Source organism: Passer domesticus, unplaced genomic scaffold (assembly GCF_036417665.1).
Source record: "Passer domesticus isolate bPasDom1 unplaced genomic scaffold, bPasDom1.hap1 HAP1_SCAFFOLD_44, whole genome shotgun sequence".
In the NCBI taxonomy this organism is placed as follows: Eukaryota; Metazoa; Chordata; class Aves; order Passeriformes; family Passeridae; genus Passer; species Passer domesticus.
The window spans coordinates 217,814-240,488 of record NW_026990160.1 but is presented as its reverse complement, the minus strand read 5'-3'; the positions used below and the strand labels follow the sequence as shown (position 1 = coordinate 240,488).

At 50.2% G+C, this 22,675-nt stretch overlaps 2 pseudogenes; one reads left to right on the top strand and one right to left on the bottom strand.

Moving 5' to 3' along the window:
• LOC135292683 (zinc finger protein 850-like) overlaps positions 1-22,675 on the top strand; it is a 276,851-nt pseudogene that overhangs the window by 148,467 nt on the left and 105,709 nt on the right.
• Positions 14,748-18,153, bottom strand: LOC135292761 (zinc finger protein OZF-like; annotated as a pseudogene).

Genomic DNA, 22,675 nt, shown 5'->3' with positions numbered 1-22,675 from the left:
AGTTGGAAGGGGTCCTTCAGGATCATCAGGATCATTGCACAGAGCAGCCCAATGCTAACTTTGTGTTTATCTGAGGCCAGAACCTTCTGCAGGTGTCGGCAGCTGCAGGGAGAAGCCAGGCCCCCTTCCCCCAGCAAGGACAGGGAGCAGGCTCTGGCCAAGGCCTGTGCTGCTGCTGCTCCTTCTCCCCGTGCCCCAGGGTTTGCTCTCTCCTTCCCAGGAGCCGCTACGCCCAGGTGCGGAAGTGTGCGGCCCAACTCCTCCTGTCCCTGATGCAGAAAATGGGAGTCACGAAGCTGGCAGGCACAGCCAGGGCTGAGAGACTGGCACAGGTGGCAGGGACGCTTGCTCAGGACTGTCACCAGGACACAAGGTAATGATCTTCATTTCACTTCCTGAAACAGGAAAACCGTTTTGTGTTTGGCTTTAAATGTAAAACCAGAAAAGTGTGGAAACTCAAGGCAATAATAAGTGACCTCACTGTGTGGATAAGGGTCATAGAATCACAGAATATGCCCAGTTAGAAGGCACCTATCAGGGTCATCCAGTCCAGCTCCCAGCCGTGTGCAGGGCACCCCAAGAGTCACTCCATGTGCCTGAGTGCATTGTCCAAATGCTTCTCGAGTTCAGTCAGCCTTGGTGCTGTGACCACTGCTCTGGAATGCCTGGGGAAATGACTGTACTGGGTAACCTGAGGTTGGCCAGCAAGAAGGAGCATTGCCAACTTCCTGTGACTTGAAGGATTCTTTACTGAGATCAAAAGAGCTCAGATTAGCCAGTCCAACAGTTCTGATTGGCCTTAGGTGCAAAACACAAAGCCAAAGAGTTGGCTAATATTCATCACTGAAGGATCCCAAACATCTGTTTCTCATTAACTTAAGACATTCCTAGAAATATTTCAGGGGTCTTTAGACAATGTATTCCCTCTTTCTAAAACCCCTTCTGCAGATTTCTAGAATGCTGTTATCTGTGGCTCAATGACCTCCAAATTTCTTCTTGAAGAAAACTGTGGTTTCCTAGTGGCAAAATCAACCCAAACCACCAAAATCCCCTTACTTTGATGATGAAATTCCCATGAATAGCTGCCAAGAACACCAGAGCAACTAGCTACCCCTGTGCATACATATAGTATAGAATAAGCAATAGGATGCAAGAGGTGTTTTGTCCTGGCTTCCCTGCCAGTTAAAGAAAGGCAAATTTTTGTGCAATGGCAGCAAGACACTGCTAATAGGCTCTGACAACAAAGCAGATGTGTTTTGCTTATTCCCTGGGAACACCCACAGTGTCAGAGTGAAATGGTATTTTTCTGTGGCCCCACATTCTCCTCTTGCCTCTTGTGTTCAGCTGACAGCACTGTGCAGTGTCAAGTGGAGGTAAATCTCCCTCTTTGCTGAGTAGGTAATGCCTTCTCATGCAGGGGTTGCACCTGATGAGTTTAAGGTGTCAGCCTCTTCTGTTAACACTCTTCCTTTCTTCACTTTTCTTTCCTTCCTGCCTGCCTTCCTTTCTGCCTCCCTCCCTCCCTTCCTGTCTCCCTTTCTCCTGCCCTTCCTTCTATCCTTCCTCAGGCATTATGGACAGGAGATGGTGAAGATGTTGCTGAGCCATCAAAAATTTAAAATGCTTCTGGAACAATCTCTTTCCACGCGTGACCTGGAAGATATTCTGACAAGAATTAAGAAGAAAGTAAGTGCTTGACAGGAGAAATGTCTCCTTTGTGCAAGTATTGCCACTGCTTACATGAGGTCAAGCATACCCAATGTGTCTTTATCTCATTCCTCTTCTGCTGAATCATTTTGCTTCTGGGAATGAGCTGTTAATCCTCAGCCTGTTCATCTGCAGGCCACAAAGAAACTGCTATTATTAGGGAGTAAGTGGGGTTTTGAATATTCTGAATATGGGTCACAAAGAGGAAAGGGAAAGAGGAGAAAATGGGTTTACCTTTAAGAGTAAGCCCCCACACGTTCTCCCTGCTCTGCCCCCAGTAAAGCAATTAAGTGAGAATTGAACATAACAGAGTCTGAAGATAACAGAGTCTTTGCAAAAGACATGGAAGCAGTAGTACCAAGAAAATTTCCAAATATACAAAAGATGTCCAAGTCAATCCTAGTTACTACAATTACTGTCTGTCTTTTGGGAATACTGCCCTGCTGTCAAGCCCTGTGGAGCTGGAAGAAGCTTGGTGAATTCAGCAGCATCCAGTGAAAAATCCTTTGTTTGTTAGGAGGGGGATTTAATTTTTTTTAATCAACATTATAGAAGGAAATGTGCCTTTGTTCAGGTACAGGGAGAGTGAGTGTTGAACCAAATCAACTTCCAACACAATGGGCCAACCCCCAAAGAGTCCAACTTTTTCTGCTGCTTCCTTTAAGACCACTCATTGCCTACCAGTTTGCATTATTCCCATTTGTGCTCAGGACTAATGAATTTGGGATTTTAGACTGCTGCTCAGTGTGGTAGCACCCATAACCTGCCTTGGGCTATTGAAAACAAAGAGCTGGCATCACTGAATCTCTGGTCTGTTTATTTCTGTAAGTTAGGAAATCTTTCCCTAGGCCTTGGTCGCAGTGATTCTGGTTCTAAGTTGTGTTTTAAACAGGAATTTCCTGTTTTATATCCTAAAGATTGATGGGGTTTCTTTATGTCTCTTTAGGGGATGGAAAACCATAAGGGTGAACGCCCATATGCCAAGGAGCCGGTGGAGAAGAGGAATGATGGCTCCAAGAAGCCCCAGGCCACATTGCCTTCTAGCAAACGGTACTGAGCACTTTTGTCAGATGTGACAAAGCACATGACAAGCTTTACATGCCTCTTCCTCAGGCAAATCTTTCTGGCAGAGATGACCAGTGCCAGAGATTGTTTCCTTTCCCTACAAATGCTCTAGGATAAAAAATGTCTACTTCTGCATTACGCTGAACACAACTTCTCTGGAGGGCTTTCCACAAAAAATGGAGAGACAAAAAGACATCCATTGGTTGCAGCTCAGATGATCCAGTGCAGTGGCAAGGGCGGGGTTGTGGAGGCTAGGAGAGGTCCAATTTTCTGCTGCCTGACTTGGGACAAGTAAATTGAACTAGGGCGTTTGGGTTTTTTTTTAATCTGAGTGGAGTCTTTTTCAGATGGGTGTTTTGATGAGAAGTCCCGGACTAGAAGCAAGGTGCCATTCCTCAAAGATGCAGGTCTCATCCATGTGATTTGGCCTGGCTGAATGATGGTTTTCTTACCCTCAGACTGTACCAAGTTTGAGTAGGAAGTAGCAAGGCAATTCCTTTGCAACTTTGGTCAACAGCTGTCTCAAAGTGGACGTTTTGTCTTGATATTCCTGTCCTTCATATATGTTGCTCGATGGAAAGCGTGTTTGGTTTATTTCCCCCTGTGCTGCAATCAGCATTTAAGACAGGAATTTGGTCCTTGCTGTCTCTTCATGCCAGTGGCAGAGCTACCTATGCTCCTCTGATAACAGAGGGGATTTATTTAGCTCTGTCGTGCTCAGCAGTGGCAGGAACGTGACCACATGCCTCAGTAGCATGGCTCTAGCATCTTTCCATGCTCATGGAAGAGACAGGTTGATCCAGGAGAATTGTTCCCTGTGGGGTTGTTGAGCTGTGCATCTAGTCTCTAGGGAAGCAAACAAAATGTGAGCATAGTTCTGGGATGTCTGGCTTCTGGTTTTATCTCTGTTACTGATTTTCTGGATCCTTCAGATATGCCCCTGTTCATCTGTTCAGATGCATCTGAGCTGCTTTTGCAGATTGTCATGCCTGCTTGTAGAGACACTTCTCCAGAGTGATGAGTTTCCTTATTATAAGGCACACACGTCCCATATGAAGAGGCATTTAAACTTGGAAGTAGTGTCTCTCTTTCCCCACAAAGCAATGTAACTCGTGTGCCTTGGAAGCCATCTGAAGATAGATCAGATGCATCTCATCCTTGGTTTTCCTGAGTGAGCACTGTGAGAATGTTCCTTGCAGATTGTCTCCCATAATGATAGTCACAAGGTCCATGTTGTTCTTCCGAGCCTCATGATTTTCTAGCTTGAAATAACATCATAGGAAAGCTCCTCAAGCTGTTTTGCTCACAATTAACTGAAGGCATTGTCACCAACAGGTCCTAATTTGGATTTATTTTCCAGGGTGAAACCTACCTCTGATGGACGCCTCGCACACCGTGCCAAAGCCCAGGTCACGCTGCCTGCAGCTGTGGGAGAAACGGAGCCGCTCCAGAAGCTTTACCATCTCCTGGAAGCCAAGGGGTTTCAGACACGCATGGAAGGAGTGGCACTCCTCCTAGACCTGTGCAAAACCAGCCCCCAGCTCATCTCCACTAACATTGTCCAAGTATGTAGGGTGTCTTCATTGTCCCTTTCCTTTAGCTCCTTTCCTAAGGCTGCAGAAGTAAAGTTAATTCAGTGAGTCTTGGCACTCCATCCTGGCTGTTTGGGACAGGCTGGTCCCTCTTACCCAGACAAATTTATACCAGGTTCAGGCTTCAGGACAAGTTTTTTTAGTCCAGCTGCATTTGTCTGGCAGGTGCCCACTGATGCTGCTCATCAGATGATGGCAGCATTTTCTGCTGCTGTAATTGCTGCTGTCTCCTACTGCTAGTTGGGTTAAGTGAAAAGAATCCAGCCACTGAAAGCATGGCTGTTGTTCTCTAGAGAAATGATGGATTTGCATGGGGAAGAGAAGTATTAGGCTGGGTTGGTTTAAAGCCAGCTTTTTTGAAAGAATTTTTCTGTAAACTCCATCTTGTCTTGCTCAGACACAACTACGGAACTCATTTCCACTTGTCCCTATTCCTCTTGGTAAAGACAGTGCTCACCCTTCTTGGGGACCTTTTGTTCTCTTTGGAAAGGAAGAAAACAGCTAAGGACAGATCCATCCTTTCTCCTCCCAGTAGCTGCTTTTTCCCTTTGTCCAGAATACGGTGCCTGATGCTGTGGCTGTCAAGGGACTGAACCTGCTCTAAGGAGAGCGGTACAGCACATTTCATTTCAGAAATCTCCCTCTTTGTTAGAGAAATTATCTGGATCCTGGAAGAGTTGATCAGAGCCCTGCCCTTCTCCAGACACAGGTTGTGAGACAGACAACATCAAACTTAGATCTTCTCCAGCCATAGTTTTGCCAAAATCATAGCTGCCCTCAGTATTGAGGCAACTGTATAGAAAAATGGGCATTTTAAATATCTGCTTACATACTTGTAAAGCAAAGGTAGCCTTTTGCATTAACAAATGGAATTGATTTAATGATTTCTAGATGGAGAGAAATACAATAGGAACTCATCTGTCCCCAGCCAAACCTCTTAAAAACAGAAGAAAATCTTTCAAGCAGCATGAGGTTGCGCTACCATTCCAGTGAGTGGCCCACAGGAAAAGAGTGAAATTGTGCAAGCAAGGGCTGACCTGAGAGAGAGGATCACTTTCATCTTTTACATTGCTGAGTGCTATATCCACTCTTCAAACAAAGACATTCTAATCCAGCTTTCATGTTGCTTGTTGTCTTCACAGATTTTTGATTATTTTGTCCTGAGAATATCTGACAGCCACAAGAAAGTGAAGCAGAAGGCGCTGGACGTGCTGGCTGAAATCATCAGCCTCCTGGAAGATGCCCTGAACCCGGTGATGATCCCTTTGGTGCAGGGAATAACAAAGAACCTGAACTCAAAGGATCCCGGGGTTCATGCCGCAGCTGTGAACGCACTGGAAGAATCCATTGCTCATCTGGGTAAGGCTGAGCCCTGGCAAGGACTCTCCTCTCCTGTGCCTCTGTCTCTCCCACACAAGAGAACGCTGAGTGCCTTGGCAGCTGCTGTTGTCTGTGGAAGGCTCCAGCTGGCAGCCACAGAAGCTGTGCAGGTGCAGTCCTTATGCACCAGTCCCCAGCAGGCTGGAATGTGCAGCAGCATTGCCCAACAGTCCCAGCAGCCCTTGGCTCTGTGTTGCAGCTCTGAAGAGCAAGTCCTGGACTACAACTTTGCTACAATTCAGAGGGAAAGGGGTTTTGCAGTTTTCTTGGTCCCCATTTGAATTCCCAAATGAACAGCTTTGCTGTTGGCATGAAGGGGCACTGGCCCATCAGAGTGTCTGCAGAGCAGCCACCTGGCAGGCTCTACATTATAGGCATTAGCTGCCTATGTTCTACCTTTCTTCTTTCTCTTCTTTTTTCAAAGGGGAATTTATGATTCACCAAGTTAATTTTTTTGTAACAAGCAAGTCTAAATCCAGCTGCAACGATGCCTTGTTCTACGTGTTGTTTTGTGTGGGGCAAAATGGCAATAGCAAAGAACTACATGGGCAAGGGCTGCTCTAAATTCCTTTGCCACATAGACTTATGTCAGCTCTGAAAATGCCTGAAAAATGGAGTGTTGAGGTGACAGATCTTCAGGGGGAGTTTCCACTTTCTCCACCTCAGCTGCTCTGTGAAGTCATGAACTGCCTGACTCAGTGCCTTTCTGTGTGCCAAGGATGGGCTTCTTCCTTTTTGCTCTGGGATGCAAAACCTTTCCACTGCTTCTTACATGTGACTGAACTCCTCTTGAGGTCCCTGATGTGAAATGCTTTAACATAGCTCCTGGTACAGGAGATGAGTTTGGATTTGCAAATGTGAAAGGAGAGCTTTTCTTTTGGAATTTGAAACCCTGCCAAGTAGGCAGGAAGAAAAGTCAATAACAATTCAGAAATCAGCAGAAATTTACTTTCTTTGACAAAATGGGGTTGCCCTGCCCTTTCCCTCCCCACTCTCCTTTCTCCTATGACCTCAGACAAGTGAGCAGAAACATGTGTTTCACTTGTAGATAAAGTATCACTGCTGAAAGAGTTCAGCCACCAATGGAGTCATCTGAGTGGCCAAGCTCTGCTGGATGGCACCGGGAGTATCGCAGGTATGGCCTCCCCTTCTAAGCCAAGAGGTCTCCGAGGGAGTATTTACAGGGAATGCCTGTGAGCAGACAGCAGAGTAGCTCCTCCACATCAGGAGGTGCTGAGCTTGTCCTTCCTGCCCAGTGCCCAAGGCAGGTGTATTTGGCAGGTTTCCCTGGCTGCTGCAGAGCTGTGCAGCACCTGAGCTGGGGCAGCGCTCGGCCTCAGGGCTGAGCCCTCACTGGGGCATCTCAGAACCCAGCTGTAGGAAAGGGAGGGCTCAAATACCCCAGCTGGCTCCTCTCTTGGGAGCTCAGGGACATCTGTGATCCTTTAGGGAAAATGGTGGCAAACGCTGTTTCAGGGAATCAGTTTGTTTTGTTCTCACAGAATTCTTGTTTTTCTCTTGGGAAGTTTTGAGGCTGAGCCATGCAGAGCCTGGGGGTCACAGCTTAGGTCAAAACTCAACACACGTCTTAGAGGCACGGATTTAGTGCAAGGCAGCCTTTGGGGGCACAGGGGCAGAAGCAGAGTGCTGGGGCTCCCTGCCTGTGCTGGAATCCAAGTGGCATTGGAGTGAGCATTTCAGGGTGTGCAAACAGTGTCTGCCTGTGTCTGCGCTGTCCCAAATGCTACAAATGCAGCTGTTAATGGATTCCTCAGAGGAGCTTGCTATGTCAGCAGTAGCCAAAGAATGGAAAAATTACAATCTCAATATATAGCAGAGAAGACAATTGTTAGCCTTGCTTTAGCTGGGGCTAAATCCACTGCTAATTATGCCAGCATCTTTAGATGCAAGGTGTCATAACTTTGTGTCTTCATTAGGAATCTCAAAAGGGCATGTTCAGTGATTAGGAATGTCAAAGGCCCGTTATAGAGCATTTGAATAAAATAGATCTCCAGCAACAGGGAATTTAGTTTTGCAGTTCTTTGGATCTCTTTTTCAAATAAAAGAATTAAGCATAAATTAGGACTACTTTAGAAAGAGCAGATGTTCTCTCTGAGATTTAGTAGGAACAGACAGCTGTTCCTCACCTTCAATAGTCACCAATGTCTTTAATTACATTTAAACTCAAATGAACTCCCATTTAGAAAGGGGTACCATAACCCTTTCCCTGCTTAGCAGAATTGGTTTGGGGTCTTTCAGGAGCTGTTTCAATGCTGAATTGTTGCATTAAGGTGCTGGTGGATTAACAGCATAGAGAAAATGAAGTCTCTTCCAGCACAGGATGATAAATGGCTACTACATAACATTTTGCCTGATCAGAAAAGAAGAATGGTCTCCAGAGCATTTCAGGTTTTGATCTCCCAGCCCAATCTGCCATGCAAGAAGCCTGTTGGTAGTAAATTTTTGTCTGTGTTTGATATGGTTCAGTTCAGAAAATGAGCAGAGTGCAAATTTCAGAGACAATGTGAGAAAACACTTGTGTTTTGGTTAAATTTCCATCTGCTGTGCAGCATTTTTCTCCTGCTATGCCCCTTTTTCAGTGGACATTATAAGAAAAAATGCCATTAACACTGGGAGTGGAAATGCCATTAAAATGTGGAGATGTCCAAATGCCACAGCAATGGGGTCTGGGTAATTCTCTAAGACACCCTGAGGTTTGAAACAGCATTTTGTTGGAAGCCTCAAAAGCATTCTGCCAAAGCCACCAGCTAGTCACTGGTGTTTCTCATCCAGCTGTCAGGCAGCACCCATCTCTGGTGGGCTGGAGTTTTGAAGTGGGTTCTAATGCTGCCCTTTGCTGTGCACCACTGAGCAAAGGGGAGAGCCAGGTTAGACTTCTGGCCCTTGACATCAAAGTTACAAAAATTGAATCATCCCTCTTATTAGAAATCTCTCAATTGCCTCTCTAGGGTGCATTTCCAAATCTTCAGTGTGGATTTAGACAACTTCTTAATGGAAATAAAAAGCAATTTGACATTTCAGTCATTGTTCTTGCAGAAACAGATTGTGAAATGCTTTAGGAAAGGTACAAAGTCTGCCACAGGGACAAGGCTCTGGTTGGACAAATTAGTCCTGAGGGGTTGGTGGTTCTGTTTCAAGGATGACCAGCTGCATTGCCCGTTTCTGGGTCATGGGGCTCTGTGTGCTGTTTCACTGACCTCAGCCAGAGAGGCTCCCAAGAAGCACAAGCAGAGGCAGATCCCTGTTGGCATGGAGGCTGGTGGGTAAGGAGCTGTGTCTCTCTCCCGGCAGTGCTGGTGGAGTGGGTTCATGCCAGGAGCCCTGCAGCGGTCCAGCGCTGCGCCCTGCCTGTGCTCTGGTCCTGCCTGGAGAACAAGGCGCTGCCTGTGCCAAGCGCCAGCGTCCGCACGGTGCTCACCAAGCTGGCCTGTGCCCTCTGCGAGGTGATGGGCACCCAGCTGAGGAAGTGTGCTGCCAGCAAGCCTCCCCACCTGCGGGAAAACCTCAACAGCCTTTTGGGCTGGTGAAGCCATCGTGTTCTCCAGAAAGCTGACCAAGGGCTGAGTTGGACACCTCCGGATGCGACCTCTTAGCTGTGCCAAAAATGACAAGACTAAGGAAGGGCGTGCATCTGCCCCTGCTCTCTCCATCGCCCTTCCTAGTCCTGGCGTGTGGGGCCTGAAGCAACTCCAGACTGAGGACAAGGTTAAGGCCAAGCTTGGCTCAGGCTCACACACAGGTGAGGGGGGAGCTGGGCCGCTCTCTGCTGGGAGGAAGGGTCTTGTGGCAGCCCAGCCAGGCTGTGCACATTGCCAGGGAACAGCTGTACCCTGCATGTGGCCCTGCATTGAGCTGTGCTGCTGGCAGTGCCCCGTGGAGCTGGAGGGCTGCTCAGCTGTGGGGCAGGGAGAGGAGCAGGAGGGTGCATGTGCAGCTGAGCCATTGCTGGAGAGCACAGGGCTCTGGGCTCCCTGCTGTCCCAGGGCAGCCCAGAGGCCAGGCTGTTCCTGGGGTGCCTCTGTGGAAGTGGGGCAGGGTTTTTCCTATGGCCTACTACAAGTGTCTGCCAGCAAGAGCATGTTTCCATATGCAGCTATTTAGAAGTTTCCAGGAAATGTGTTCCATGAAATATGGAGCTTCAGGTGCTTTAGGTTTGTATTGCTGGCTCTGTTACACTTTGTGTCTCCCATTTGCAGATCTGACTGCCTACAGCCTTACCAAATAATTTTCTCTGGACACTTCCAATGTTCTCTTACCCACAAAGTCTTTGTCTCCCATCCAGAAGAGCTCTAATTCCTCCAAGCTCAGGAAGAAGCTGCTGCCTGTCTGAAGAGTGTCACAAGAATATGATTTATGTGTTAGGCTTCATAGTTAGAGATGGATTTATATTCTAATATTTAGATGTCGTTTTGAATAAAGGTTTTGATTGTATCTTTCAATATTGATGACATCTTTATAATTGTATATATTTTATTTTGATGATTAGAAAAAAATATTAATTTAAATAAGCCAAAAGGAGAATGTGAGACCAGGACCTGCCAGCCTAGAGATTATGGGAGTGCAGCTTGCTTGATGTGCCAGTGTCTCACCACATCCTTTCCTCACTGCGCATCTCCTCTTCCTCTTTTGCCACGTTTTCTTTGTGTCATTTGTGCTGCTCTTTGTTACTTAGCATTACAACAGGGCCACACATTGACATGTTTGGGGGACAATAGAAACAAAAGATCCTGTAGAGTCAAAAGTTTTCTACCTGGATGTGTTCTGTGCTCAACAAAGCCCTGAGCAAAGAAACCAAGAGAAGTGTGCCCAAATGCCAAAGCTTTGCTCCTTTGCAATCTCACACAGATCTGGCTCACAGGTGACTTCAGGCACAATTTCATAGGTAAGAAGAGGATGTGTATTTCACTGGGAAAAGATGCCCTGCTTTGGAAAAGTCATCTGTATGTAGATTTACCCAGGACAGCAGTCCAACAGTGTTTTTTGCAACTTGCTTGCCAAGGGATGAGTGGGCTGTGAGGCCAATAACAAGTGACAAGGGTTCCTGAAATCTATTTCCACTGCAGCCTGGGTACCATTCAGCCCAGGGCTATGGGATCATTTGTTCCCATGGACCAGTGCTTGCCAGGGTAATGAATTCCTGCATAGCTGGAACAAGCAATTCTGGATTCCGCTCCAGCTCTTGGTGGGCTGCATGATCATTGACAATGCTGCCTTTCCAGAAATTATTCCACAGTTTCCTTTCATAGTCATTTGAAGATTTAAACTTCACATTTCAATTTGTTTTTCCTTAGGGAAAAATACTTCTGGGCCCAGTGCAAACTGTAACCTTTTGACAGCAAAGTCTTCATGGTTGCCAGCTTCTGATGTTCTAGAAGAAACTGCATGTGAATCTGTTAATTGAGTTTTCTGAAGGAAAACTTTGTCTGACTCTGTGTCACGTGGCTGCATGTGTTGACATAGCTCTGGGTCTAGTCCTGGCCTAGTAAAGCCCAGGCAGGCTGGCATGTTGCAGGGAAAACAACTCCACGAGCTTATGGGGTTGCCATCACCAGCAGAGCAGATGTGTCCTTTGGGGATTTCTCTGGAGACAAAATTAGGGACCTGCTCCATGCCACAGTATGGATCTCTTAGATCCTTAGATCTTTCTAAACTATCCTAAAAAAGGCAGTGAAACTTCACATCTCCTTGCACAGCCACTGTTTGAATAGGGGCATTTTTGTCCCTCCTCAAAGCCATTGCTCTTGCACACCAGCAACATGAACATCCACCAACAGGAATGATGCATGGCCCTCCTGCTGCTGCTTCAGAGCTCTGGGGAGTGCAGACCTGGGTATTACCAATGGGAAATCTTAATTAGCATTTCATGCTCCTTCAAGATGCCCAGATCTCAGGGCTTTTAGTTTCAAAGCAGCCACTGTACTTGCTCTAGGGAAGAACAGTAAATGGGAAACAGCGATTGCCAGCCTTGCAGAGGTGTGGGGAAAACCTGGAGTGTCTGTGTCAAAAGATGAATGGGAAGAGTGCAATTGCCAAAGCCAAAGCTTCGTTAGGATAGCAGGGTCAGTTCTTTATTGCCTGCTTGCATGGAAATCATTTCAGAACCTCCTTTTTGTATCTCGTGCAGAAAAGGAGATCTTAATAATACCATGCTACTTAAAAACACATTGTGATGCAGATCTGTAGTGATTCACAGTGAAGCAGACTGCCTGCTTTGTCACTGCCAGCCCTGGCGACCCTGCAAGAGACCGTAGGGTATGCCGTGCCTGTTTTATATCCAAGCAAAGCTTGAGTTTGCTTATTAGTGTGGAATAAATACAAGGGTAATAAAATGGACAATTACACTGGTCACTTTGGAGGATATGCTCATGCTTTCACACATCAGTCCTGTACCTCATGCTCCCAAGGCTTGTTACTCATCATGAAATATTTCAATAAAAAACCACAGCTCCTCTGATACATCTGAATAAAATTGCATCAGATCATCAAGAATTCTGCTGGCTAGAACAAGACAAAAGCCGTCTGACACTCACTTGCAGCTGTCCTGGATTTCTGCAGCCCTTTGTGAAACGCTGCTGTGGGCAGAGTGTTTGGAGTTGGTTTGGGCCTTTATGAGAGATCTGTGTAACAGCATGCTGGGCTCTCCTGGCAGAAAACTGTCCAAGCCCAGGGACATGGTGCCGGCAGGAGTGGAGCAGCCCCGCTCCCAGCCCCAGAGCGTGAGCTGAGCCACGCCGGGGAGAAAAGACACCGAGGGGCTCCAGCCCAGCTGCTTCACCTGCCGTGACCGCTCCACAGAGCTCTGCCTCTGGGAGAAAGTCGACGCTGGACAAGCATGGAGCTTTCATCTGCTGCTGCAACTGCTCCGTGACAGCTCCTGTTCTTCCTGAGGGAGAACCCAGCACCACCTTGTAACACGTGTCCTGGGGGGATTTTCCTCCGGCATTCTGGGTCTTTGTCCCAGCAGGGGGACGGTGAGGTCTGGAAGTTTGATATCTAGAACTCACTGGCCTTTTTGCTTGCTTTTTAGCTATTCCGCTTCTTAATAAACTGTTGCAAATTTTTTCCACTTTCATCTATTAGTATTAATTTCCTGTTACTGGAAGGGGATTGTTGGAACACTTTAGAGGAGACGACTCATGGCAGAGTGTCCTGTATTAAGTTCTCCCAAACTGTGTGAGACACATGGCTTCACACAGGAGCAGCCCCAAGGCTGCTGAGGGGAAGGCACAGAGGAAGACCAACCCAGTATTTCTGAGGGAAATTCCTTGACACCAAAGCAACCTGAGTCGTCCAACAGCTGACCTGACATTTTGAGACATGGGCCAAAGGGGAAACCTTGCAGAGTGTTTGGTCCAGGCCGGGTCATGCTCAAGGCTAAGGTATGTCAGTGCACTTGGCTCCTTCTCTCCTCATTGTGTCCAGCACACACAGGAGCCCAGAGCTCCTGCAGAAACCATCACAGCACTCAGTGGGAGCAACTTGTGTCCAGTGCTCACACAGAGCTGTGTCCAACACTGCACCTCATTGGAATGAGGAACTGTTCCAGCTCTTTTAGGAGCTAAGGAGGTTTGGCCTTCAGATCAGCTCCTTCCCAGCTCTTGATTTGCTGCCCTGGCTGAGCTGCTGCTTGTGGCAACACTTGTTGCACAGCTGCCAGCCCTGCTCTGCTGGCCAGCAGCCACTGCAGGAGTTTGTGCCAGTGACATGGAACCTTTCAGATCTTCCTCAGGACAGCTCAGGGCAGAACTTGTCAAAAGAGCATTGCCTGGGCCATGCCTTTGACATTAAATCTCTCCTTTGTGCTTGGTGCCACACACAGTAAATATCTGAGGAAGCAAGTTTTCTACTCCAGAAATTCCTTAAATCAATCAGTTAAACTGTAACAGAACACGATTTGGGATGTGTAATCTCACTTTAATTCATTTGCAGAAAGCTTCAGAGAGCTGTGTGTCTAACCTAAATGACCTTGCCACCAAGAACTCAGAAAAGTGGGAGAGATGGAATCAGTAGCACAAGGATCTGCATTGTGATTCTCCCACAGGCCTGAGGACACGGCCCACTTCCACTGGGCCATGGCTTTTTACCCTACATCAAAACCTCGTGCTTCAGATTGTGGTGGCGAATGGCCCCGGCCTTGTCCGGCCACACGGTGACCTGAGAAACGCTTGTCAGGCCTGGGCCTTGCTGAGCAGCCCCTGGGCCCAGCTCCTCTTGAGCTTCCCAGAGACACCGAGCGCTGCCAGGCACTTGTGCTGTCTGACCAGCTCCTGGGGTGTCCTGTGAACTGCCTTGGAAACCGCTTTTCCTGCCTCAATGGCATGACATCCTCCTTCTCCCACTCTCAGAGCCAGGCTGCTGACCCACGGTGCGGCCACGATGAAGCCTTGATGGCTGAGGCCCCTCGCCTGTGGCCCATGAACAGCGCTCCCAAAGGAGGCCCTTGGGGCTCTCCTGGAGCCCAGAGGTGCCAGCAGCAACCTCCCTCTGAGTGGGGCCTCGCAGAGCCAGCGCGCTCTCGAGCTGCTGCACTGGCAGCATGACTGAGCAGCCATGGATCCTGGGCCAAGAGCCCACTCCTGGAGGCTCCAGTTTAACCACTGCTCAGCTCCAGTGCTGTTAAGCTTTTAGGCCATATTCCTTTTGATCCTTGTCCTTTCTGTCCCTTTCTCAAATGCACCTAAACACACATAAACACACACACATAATTCTCAGAATGTTTCTCATTTGATTGACTGAATTTCGTTCCTTGCTTTTTTTCCCCATGTTGTTCCTTAACCAAATAGTAAGTAATAGTGGGAATGTTGCCAATGAATTTTCTTGAGCTGTTGCTTAATATTCAAGCTGGTTTTTACTGAACCTTGCCTGGGAATTTTTAAGCAATCTCAGACACTTGTTTGTAACAAGCCTTGGGAGCATGAGGTGCAGGATTGACACTGGAAAGCAAGAGTCATTCAAGAGGGATGAGTTTAACTGTCCATTTTATTACGCTTCTATTTATTTCACTCTAATAAGCCAAGCCAAACTTTTCTTGGAGGCAGAATGTGTGTGGGAGGCACTACAATATTATCCCATAGCTCTGGGCTGAATGGCACCCAGACTTGGGCTGCACAAGCTGGGGAAAAAGATGTTCCTGCCCTTGAATTTCCTTCCTATCCTCTCAACAACTGAAAACAAAATTATAAATCAATAAACTATAATTAAAATGAAATCAATTATAATAAAAATGAAATATTTTTCCTTCCGATACTCCAATGATTCAAGCGAAAACAATAACTATTACTATAATATTACCAATAAATATAAACAAATTATATATTAAGAACTATCTTCTGAAACTTTTCATGCAGTAACTAATATACCTTAGATTAAAAATATCTAAAAAAACTGTCATACAATCTAACACACCTTAGTAAAACAATTCATATTACAAACACACTAAACACAAAACCAAGCACCACTAGAATTTCTCATACATTTTAACCAAACAATTAAACTTTAATAACACCCTAAAGTACTCTAAAACAATTCAAATTATTTTTTAAAATTTAATTGTAGGTGAGTGCTTTTATTTGGATATTGGTTTTTGGATTGTTTGGGTTAGATGATTTAAAAAATGGGATTTTTATAGCAAATTAATCAGCTGAGGAGGAGGCACTCTGCAAAAAGAACTGACTGAAAATGAATGGGACAGAAATCAGTAACTCTGAAAGTTTTATTTGCTGTCAAATACATCCCACCCAGCCAGCCCCACACAATCCCCATCCCACTGCTCCCAATTGGGATACCACTTCTCCCAATCCCCTTCCAACCCCATCTCACCCTGGTGGCTGTGGACTGGAGTGAGTTTGGCCTGGGATTGAGTTTTTCTGAGGAGGGAACAAGCAATTTGAGGAGGGATTGAACCTTTATGGGCAAAAATTCAGTAGTTTTCAGTGGGATTTGAGTGGTTTTGAGGCGACAGATCCATCCCTCTTGGCTTTTGGAGGGCAAAGAGAGGAAGAACAGAAAAAAATTAAGGCCAAACCAAATGGAGAATCAGGCAGGTGTGTTCCCACCATGGATCACAGGGAATGTGGGTCACCAGGGCTGTGCCCAGCGTGGCTCCTGCAGTGGGGAATGGAGCTGGAGCAGCGCACGAAGCTCTTCCCGCACTCGGGGCACTCGCAGGGCTTCCCTCACCGGTGCCTCCGTTGGTGTCGGGTCAAGTGAGAGCTGCTGGAGAAGCTCTTCCCACACTGGGGACACTCGTAGGGCCTCTCCCCAGTGTGGATGCGCCGGTGGGTGACGAGGTTGGAGTTCTGCCTGAATCCCTTCCCGCAGTCGGGGCAGCAGAAGGGCCTCTCCTCTGTGTGACTCTGATAGTGTCGGAAAAGACGGAAGCGGATCCGAAACCCCTTCCCACACTTGGAACACTCGTAGGGCCTCTCCCCAGTGTGGATCTTTTGGTGCAAAATCAGATTGGCGCGATGTCTGAATCTCTTCCCACACTCCCCACACTCGTAGGGCCGTTCCCCAGTGTGGGTTCTCTTGTGCTGGATCAGGTGGGAGCTCCGGCTGAAGCTCTTCCCACATTCCTCACACTTGTGGGGCCTCTCCCCAGTGTGGATGCGCCGGTGGGTGACGAGGTTGGAGTTCTGCCTGAATCCCTTCCCGCAGTCGGGGCAGCAGAAGGGCCTCTCTTCTGTGTGACTCTGATAGTGCTGGAAGAGATGGGAGCGGATCCGAAACCCCTTCCCACACTTGGAACACGCGTAGGGCCTCTCCCCAGTGTGGATCTTTTGGTGGACAATCAGGCTGGAATGCTGGCTGAAGCTCTTCCCACACTCCCCACACTCGTAGGGCCGTTCCCCAGTGTGGGTCCTCAGGTGCTGGATCAGGGTAGAGCTCTGCCTGAATCTCTTCCCACATTCCTCACACTCGTGGGGCCTCTCCCCAGTGTGGATGCGCCGGTGCCTGACAAGATGGGAGTTCCGCCTGAAGCCCTGCCCGCAGTCGGGGCAGCGGAAGGGCCTCTCCTCTGTGTGCGTGCGCTGGTGCACGAGGAGACTGGAGCTGGTCTGAAACCTCTTCCTGCACTGATCACACTCCTAGGGCCGTTCCCCAGTGTGGATCACCTGGTGCCTGATCAGGCTGGACCTGCACCTGAAGATCTTCCCACACTCCTCGCACGTGTGGGGCTTCTCCCCATCACGGAGCTGCTCATGGACCACCAGCTCCGAGCTCTGGCTCCATCTCCGGCCGCCTTCCCGGCCCAGGCTGGCTCTTTCCCCCTCAGATCCCTGCCATCTGCGTTTGCAGCCCCTCCTCGTGCGGCATCTCCGGGGCTTTTCCTCCCCGTTGGGTTCCTGCGCCGTGGAGCCGCTCAAAACGGCCTCTGCCACGAGGTTCTGCTGGGCTGGGCTGGGAGACGGAGCAGGAGAAAGGGGGAAAGGGGCACTGACTTCCTCCACACCTGACTCTGTGTCCAGGGACATCTTCCTCTCTCTCACAGGCTCACAAGAAGTGACAATGGGAAATCCTGGTTTGGGGAAAACTAGGGATGAGAACGTTGACTGTGAAAGCCCCGCTACCCAAGTCCATCTCTACAAGCCACCAGCGACCTAGGCTCCAGAAAACCTCCCAAACACCAAGATTCAGGGCTGAAAAACCCTCCCCAGGAGTTCCCCAACCCTGCTCCCTCCGCTCTGGTATTCAGGGTTGCCCCTGTCCCAGCTGCTGGGGTCACGCTTGCATTGGGGGTCCCCCTTCTCCTCGGTGCCCGCCCTCCCCAGCCTGCTGGCAGTCCCAGCAATCCCAAAAGCTGCCCCCTCTTCGCTCTGCCCATTCAGGGATGCCGGGGCTTTTTGGGCTCCCTTCTGGGCTCCCTTCTCCCCTCATTCTCTGCTCCGGGCTGCAGGGGCTCCAAGGAGTCCCCCCTGCCCCTCTCCAGCCTCTGCAGGCTCCCGCCCATGGCGGCGCTCCCCCCTCTCTGGGCTCCCCACTTTGGGCTCCTGGGGGACACAGGGCTCTGCTCCTCCAGGCTGCCTCTGCCGCCAGCCGCCACCGCCACCCCCCGATGTCCCCCCGAGGGGCCTTTTCCGCTCAGCCTTGCACTTCTTCATTCTCCAAACATCCCCCCAAAAATCCCAACCCAGGGACCCCCCGGGATATCTGGGCCGAGCTCCCCCTCCCCGCTCACCTGCGCCATGGGGGGCGATGATCCCACAGGTGGGGGCTGCGAATGCACGGAGGGCTCGACCGCGTGCTTCCTGCTGCTCAGCCTTGATCCGCCTCTGTCCCTCCTCTTCCTCTTCCTGCCCCTTCTCCTATTCCATCCCCCTGCCTCCTCCTAATCCTTCTCCTCCCTAACCACACCTCCTTCTCCTTCTGTGGCTGCTCTCTCTCCGCCTTCCCCCTCCTCTTCCATCTCCCCTCCCACCCTCCTCCTCCCTCTGCCCGCCTCCTCCTCCTCCTTCATCCCTGCCCTTGGCTCCCTCCTCCTCCTCCCGCAGCAGCAGCGACCCCCTCGCTGCCCCGTTCCCGGAGCCCTCGCAGCCCGCGGCAGGAGCGGGGCTGGAGCCGGCACAGCTCGGCACGGGCAGCGCGGGGCTCTCGGCTGCTCCCGGCCGCTGCGGAGAAGGGGGGAAGCCGGCCCGGGCAAAAGGAGAGGCAAACTGCGACAACTGGGGGCCCCCCATCCAAACTGGGCCTTGCTGGGGAGCCTGCCTGGGCACTGCCAGCCCTTGGGGCTCCTCTCGGCACAGCCGGGAGCGGGGAACGCACAGAGGGCTGCGGGATCCCAGCGCTGGCAGCACTGCCAGGGACTGGGCTCTGCTGGGACCATACTGGGACCATACTGGGAGTGACTGGGACTCTACTGGGTTTGTTCTGGGATCATACTGGGATCATACTTGGACTGTACTGACTTTGTACTGATATCATTCTGGGATCATACTGGGAGTGAGCAGGAGCCTGCAGAGGCAATTGAGACCATGGTAGGGGCAAATGGGATCTACTGGGAGTGACTGGGATTATGCTGAGGGTGACTGGGAGCAGCTGGGAGCAACTGGGATCATGCCAGGAGCAACTGGGAGTGGCTGGCTGCATGCTGGGAGTGACTGGAAACAACTGGGATCACGCTGGAGGTGACTGGGATCATCCTGGCAGTGAGTGCCACTGCACTGAGGCTGACTGGGAGTGCTTGGCAGCAAATGGGATCATACTGGGGAATAATGGGAGGGACTGGGAGCATGCTGGAGGGAACTGGCATACACTGGGAGATACTGGGAGTGACTGGAACCAAAGGGAGGGTGAAAGAGAGCCACTGGAACCAGGTGGAGCACAACTGGTTCATACTGGCAGGGACTGGGAGCACACTGGGCTCATCTCAGGATCATACTGGGAGGGACTGGACTAATACTGGGAGAATCTGAGAGCGACTGGGAACACACCCTGCACATCATCCCCCATACTGGGCCTGACTGGGAGCAACTGGGATTATACTGGGAGCACACTGGGAGGGCTGGCATGTGACTGGGATCCAACTGGAGCTTACTGGGATCATACTGGGGTTCAAAGGGAGCGACTGGGATCACACTTTGGGCTACTGGGAGCCCCTGAGAGAAACTGGGATCATGCTGCAAGCAAACTGGAGGAACTGGGAGGACTGGATGCATGCTGGAGGCAGCTGGGATATTCTGGGCATGACTGGGGGATCACACTGGGAGAACTGACACCTTCCTGGGGCCCCTGGCAGCGCCTGGGAATGACTGCAGACATGCTGGGACAAGGTGGGAAATGTTGGGGGGTTGTGTGGATTTTGGGGGGTTTGGATTTTGGGGGTTTTATTGGTGCTTTGGGGGGGGTGTTGTTCTGGGGTGTTTGGAGGTTTATTGAATTTTTTTTTTTTGTATTTTGGGAGGTTTTACTGGGATTTTACTTGGTTTTTTTGGGATTCTCAGAAATTCTGGGGTGTTTTATTGGGATTTCTAGGAGATTTTGAGGCATTTTACTGGAATTGTGGGAGCTCTTAGTGGGATTCATTGGGGATTTGGTTTTTTTCAGAATTTTTGTGGGATTTTTGGGGTTTTGTGGGGTTTTTTTGAGTGTTGCCATGATTTCTTTGGGTCTTCGGGGGGATTTTATGGGATTTTTATTATTTAGGGGACATTTTTGAGGGGATTTATGGAGTTTCATGGGAATTTTGGGGGTTATTGGGATTTCAAAAGATTTTGTGGGCTTTTATTGGGATTCTAGGGTGTTCTCATGGGTTTTTGTCATATTTATTTCAGATTTCATGAGTTTTATTGGGACTTTTGGGGCTTTTAAGGAGATTTTGATGCCTCTCAGCCCTTCCGCAAACCCTGGGACAACCCCAAAGGCCCCAGACGCCCAAATCCCCCACAAATTCCACTAAAAATCTCAAATTCCTCAAGAAATTACAATAAGATCCTCCAAAACCCCACAAAATTCCAGTGAAATCCACCAAAACTCAAAAAAACTCCCCAAAATTTCACTAAACCTCCTCAAAAACCAACCCCACCAAGCCCCAATAAAATCCCCCAAAATCCAAAACTCCCCAAATCCACAAAACTCCCAAATTCACATAACCTCCTGAAACACAATAGTTCTCTCCAAAACCCCACTAATAGCCCCTCAACTTCAATCAAAACCCTCCAAAGCCCTTAAAAAAGCCCTCCTAAAATCCCCCCAGACTCTCGGGGGCCGTCCTGGGTCAGGGGCACCGGCCGGTGGAACAGGAGCCACCTCAGGGGCCCTCGGAGCTCTGTGGGGAGGGGGCACCATGGGAGACCCCCAAAAACGGGAGCGGGGGGCTGGGAACCCCCAGGATCCCCAAATCTCCCCCGGGAACCCCAAATCCCCCTGAAAAGCCCCCAAGGTTGGCCCAGGACCACCCTGGAACCCCAAAGTCCCCCCAGCACCCCCAGGACCCCCCTCGAGACCCCTCTCAGGACCCCTCCCCACCCCCAGATCCCCCCACAGTGCCCCAGGACCCCTCCCCAGACCCTCCCTGACCCCTCACGATCCCCCAGCCAAGACCCCTCCCCAGACCCCGCCCCACACCCCGGAACCCTCCCCAAAGGCCCCCCAGCCCCCCGGACCCTCCCACGCCCCCCGATCCCCTCTCAGCCCCTCCCGGCCCTGTCCCGGCCGCCTCAGCAGCTCCCGGAGCGCTCCGGCCGCTCCCAGCGCCGCCCCCGCTCTCTGCAGCGCCCGGCACGGCACCGCCGCTGCGGCTCGCCTCTGATTGGCTGCAGCGCCGCGGGGAGGCGGGCGCTGCTGAGGGGAGCCGCGCTCTCATTGGCTGGTTCGGGCCGGGGCGCGCCGCTATTGGCTGGGGAGCCCGTGCAGGCGGCGGAGGCGGGAGATTCAGAGGCGAGCGCGGCTGAGGAGGGCGCTGAGGGGAAACTGGGGGGGTTTGGGGCGGTCTGAGGAGAAATTGGGGATTTTGGGGAGATTGACGGGAAATAGAGGGGTGTGCGGTGGGTTTGGGGGGCGTGAGGGGGTCCGAGGGGGCTTTGGTGGGTCTGAGGGGGCTTTAGGGATCTTTGGGGGCAGCTTGACAGGGTCTGGGTGTTCTCAGGTGGGTTTAGGGGGATCTGAGGGGAATTGGGAGGGTCTGAGGCGATTTTGGGGGATTGTGAGAGGAGCTGGGGGGCTCTGGGGGGTTCTGAGGTGCATCTGGGGGGCTTTAGCGGAGTGTGAGGGAATTTCCCAGGGTTTGGGGGGGATTGAGGGGGCTGAGGGGGATTTGGGGCAGTCTGATGGATTTGAGGGGGGTCTCAGGTGGGTCTGGGGTCAATTTTGTGGGGAACTGGGGGGTCTGAGGGTCCCGGGAATGTTTTGGGGGTCCAGGGTGATCCTGGGCCAACCTTGGGGGGGTTTGGGGCTCCCGGAGGGGTCCCGGGGGAGATTTGGGGGTCCCGGGGGGTCCCAGGCCCCCCCTGAACCGGGGTCTGGGGGTTTCGGGGCGAGGGGGCACAACAGGGGTTCCACCCCCCCCTCCCGTTTCTGGGGGTCTCCTATGGTGCCCCCTCCCCACAGAGCTCCGAGGGCCCCTGAGGTGGCTCCTGTTCCACCGGCCGGAGCCCCTGACCCAGGACGGCCCCAGAGAGTCTGGGGGGATTTTGGGGGGCATTTTTGGGATCTGGGGCATTTTGGGGCAATTTTGATGCAATTCTGGGAGGGTTTTTGGGGATTATCTTGGGCCTTTTTTTTGGGCTTTATTGGGTATTTGATGGAAGTTTAGTGGGAATTATAGAGGTTTTGGAGAGAATTATTGGGTTTTGGGGGGTTATGGGATGTTGGGGGTTTTGTGGATTTGGGGAGTTTTGTATTTTGGGAGATTTTATTGGGCTTGGGGGGGTTGGTTTTTCAGGGGGTTTAGTGAAATTTGGGGAGTTTTTTTGAGTTTGGGTGGGTTTCACTGGGATTTTGTGGGTTTTTCTGGGGTTTTGGAGGATCTTATTGTTATTTCTTGAGGAATTTGGGATTTTTAGTGGAATTTGTGGGGCATTTGGGGGTCTGGGGCCTTTGGGGTTGTCCCAGGGTTTGCGGAAGGGCTGAGAGGCATCAAAATCTCCTTAAAAGCCCCAAAAGTCCCATAAAACTCATGAAATCCGAATTAATTCTCACAAAATCCCATTAGAACACCCTAGAATCCCAATAAAAGCCCACAGAATCTTTTGAAATCTCAAGAACCCCCAAAATCCAGATGAAACCCTGCAAATCCCCCAAAAATGTCCCCTAAATAATAAAAATCCCATATAATCCCCCCCCCAACACCCAAAGAAATCATGGCAACACCCAAAAAAACCCACAAAACTCAAAAAATCCCATGAAACTTCTGAAAAAAAACAAATCCCCAATGAATCCCACTAAAAGCCCCCACAATTCCAGTGAAATGCCTC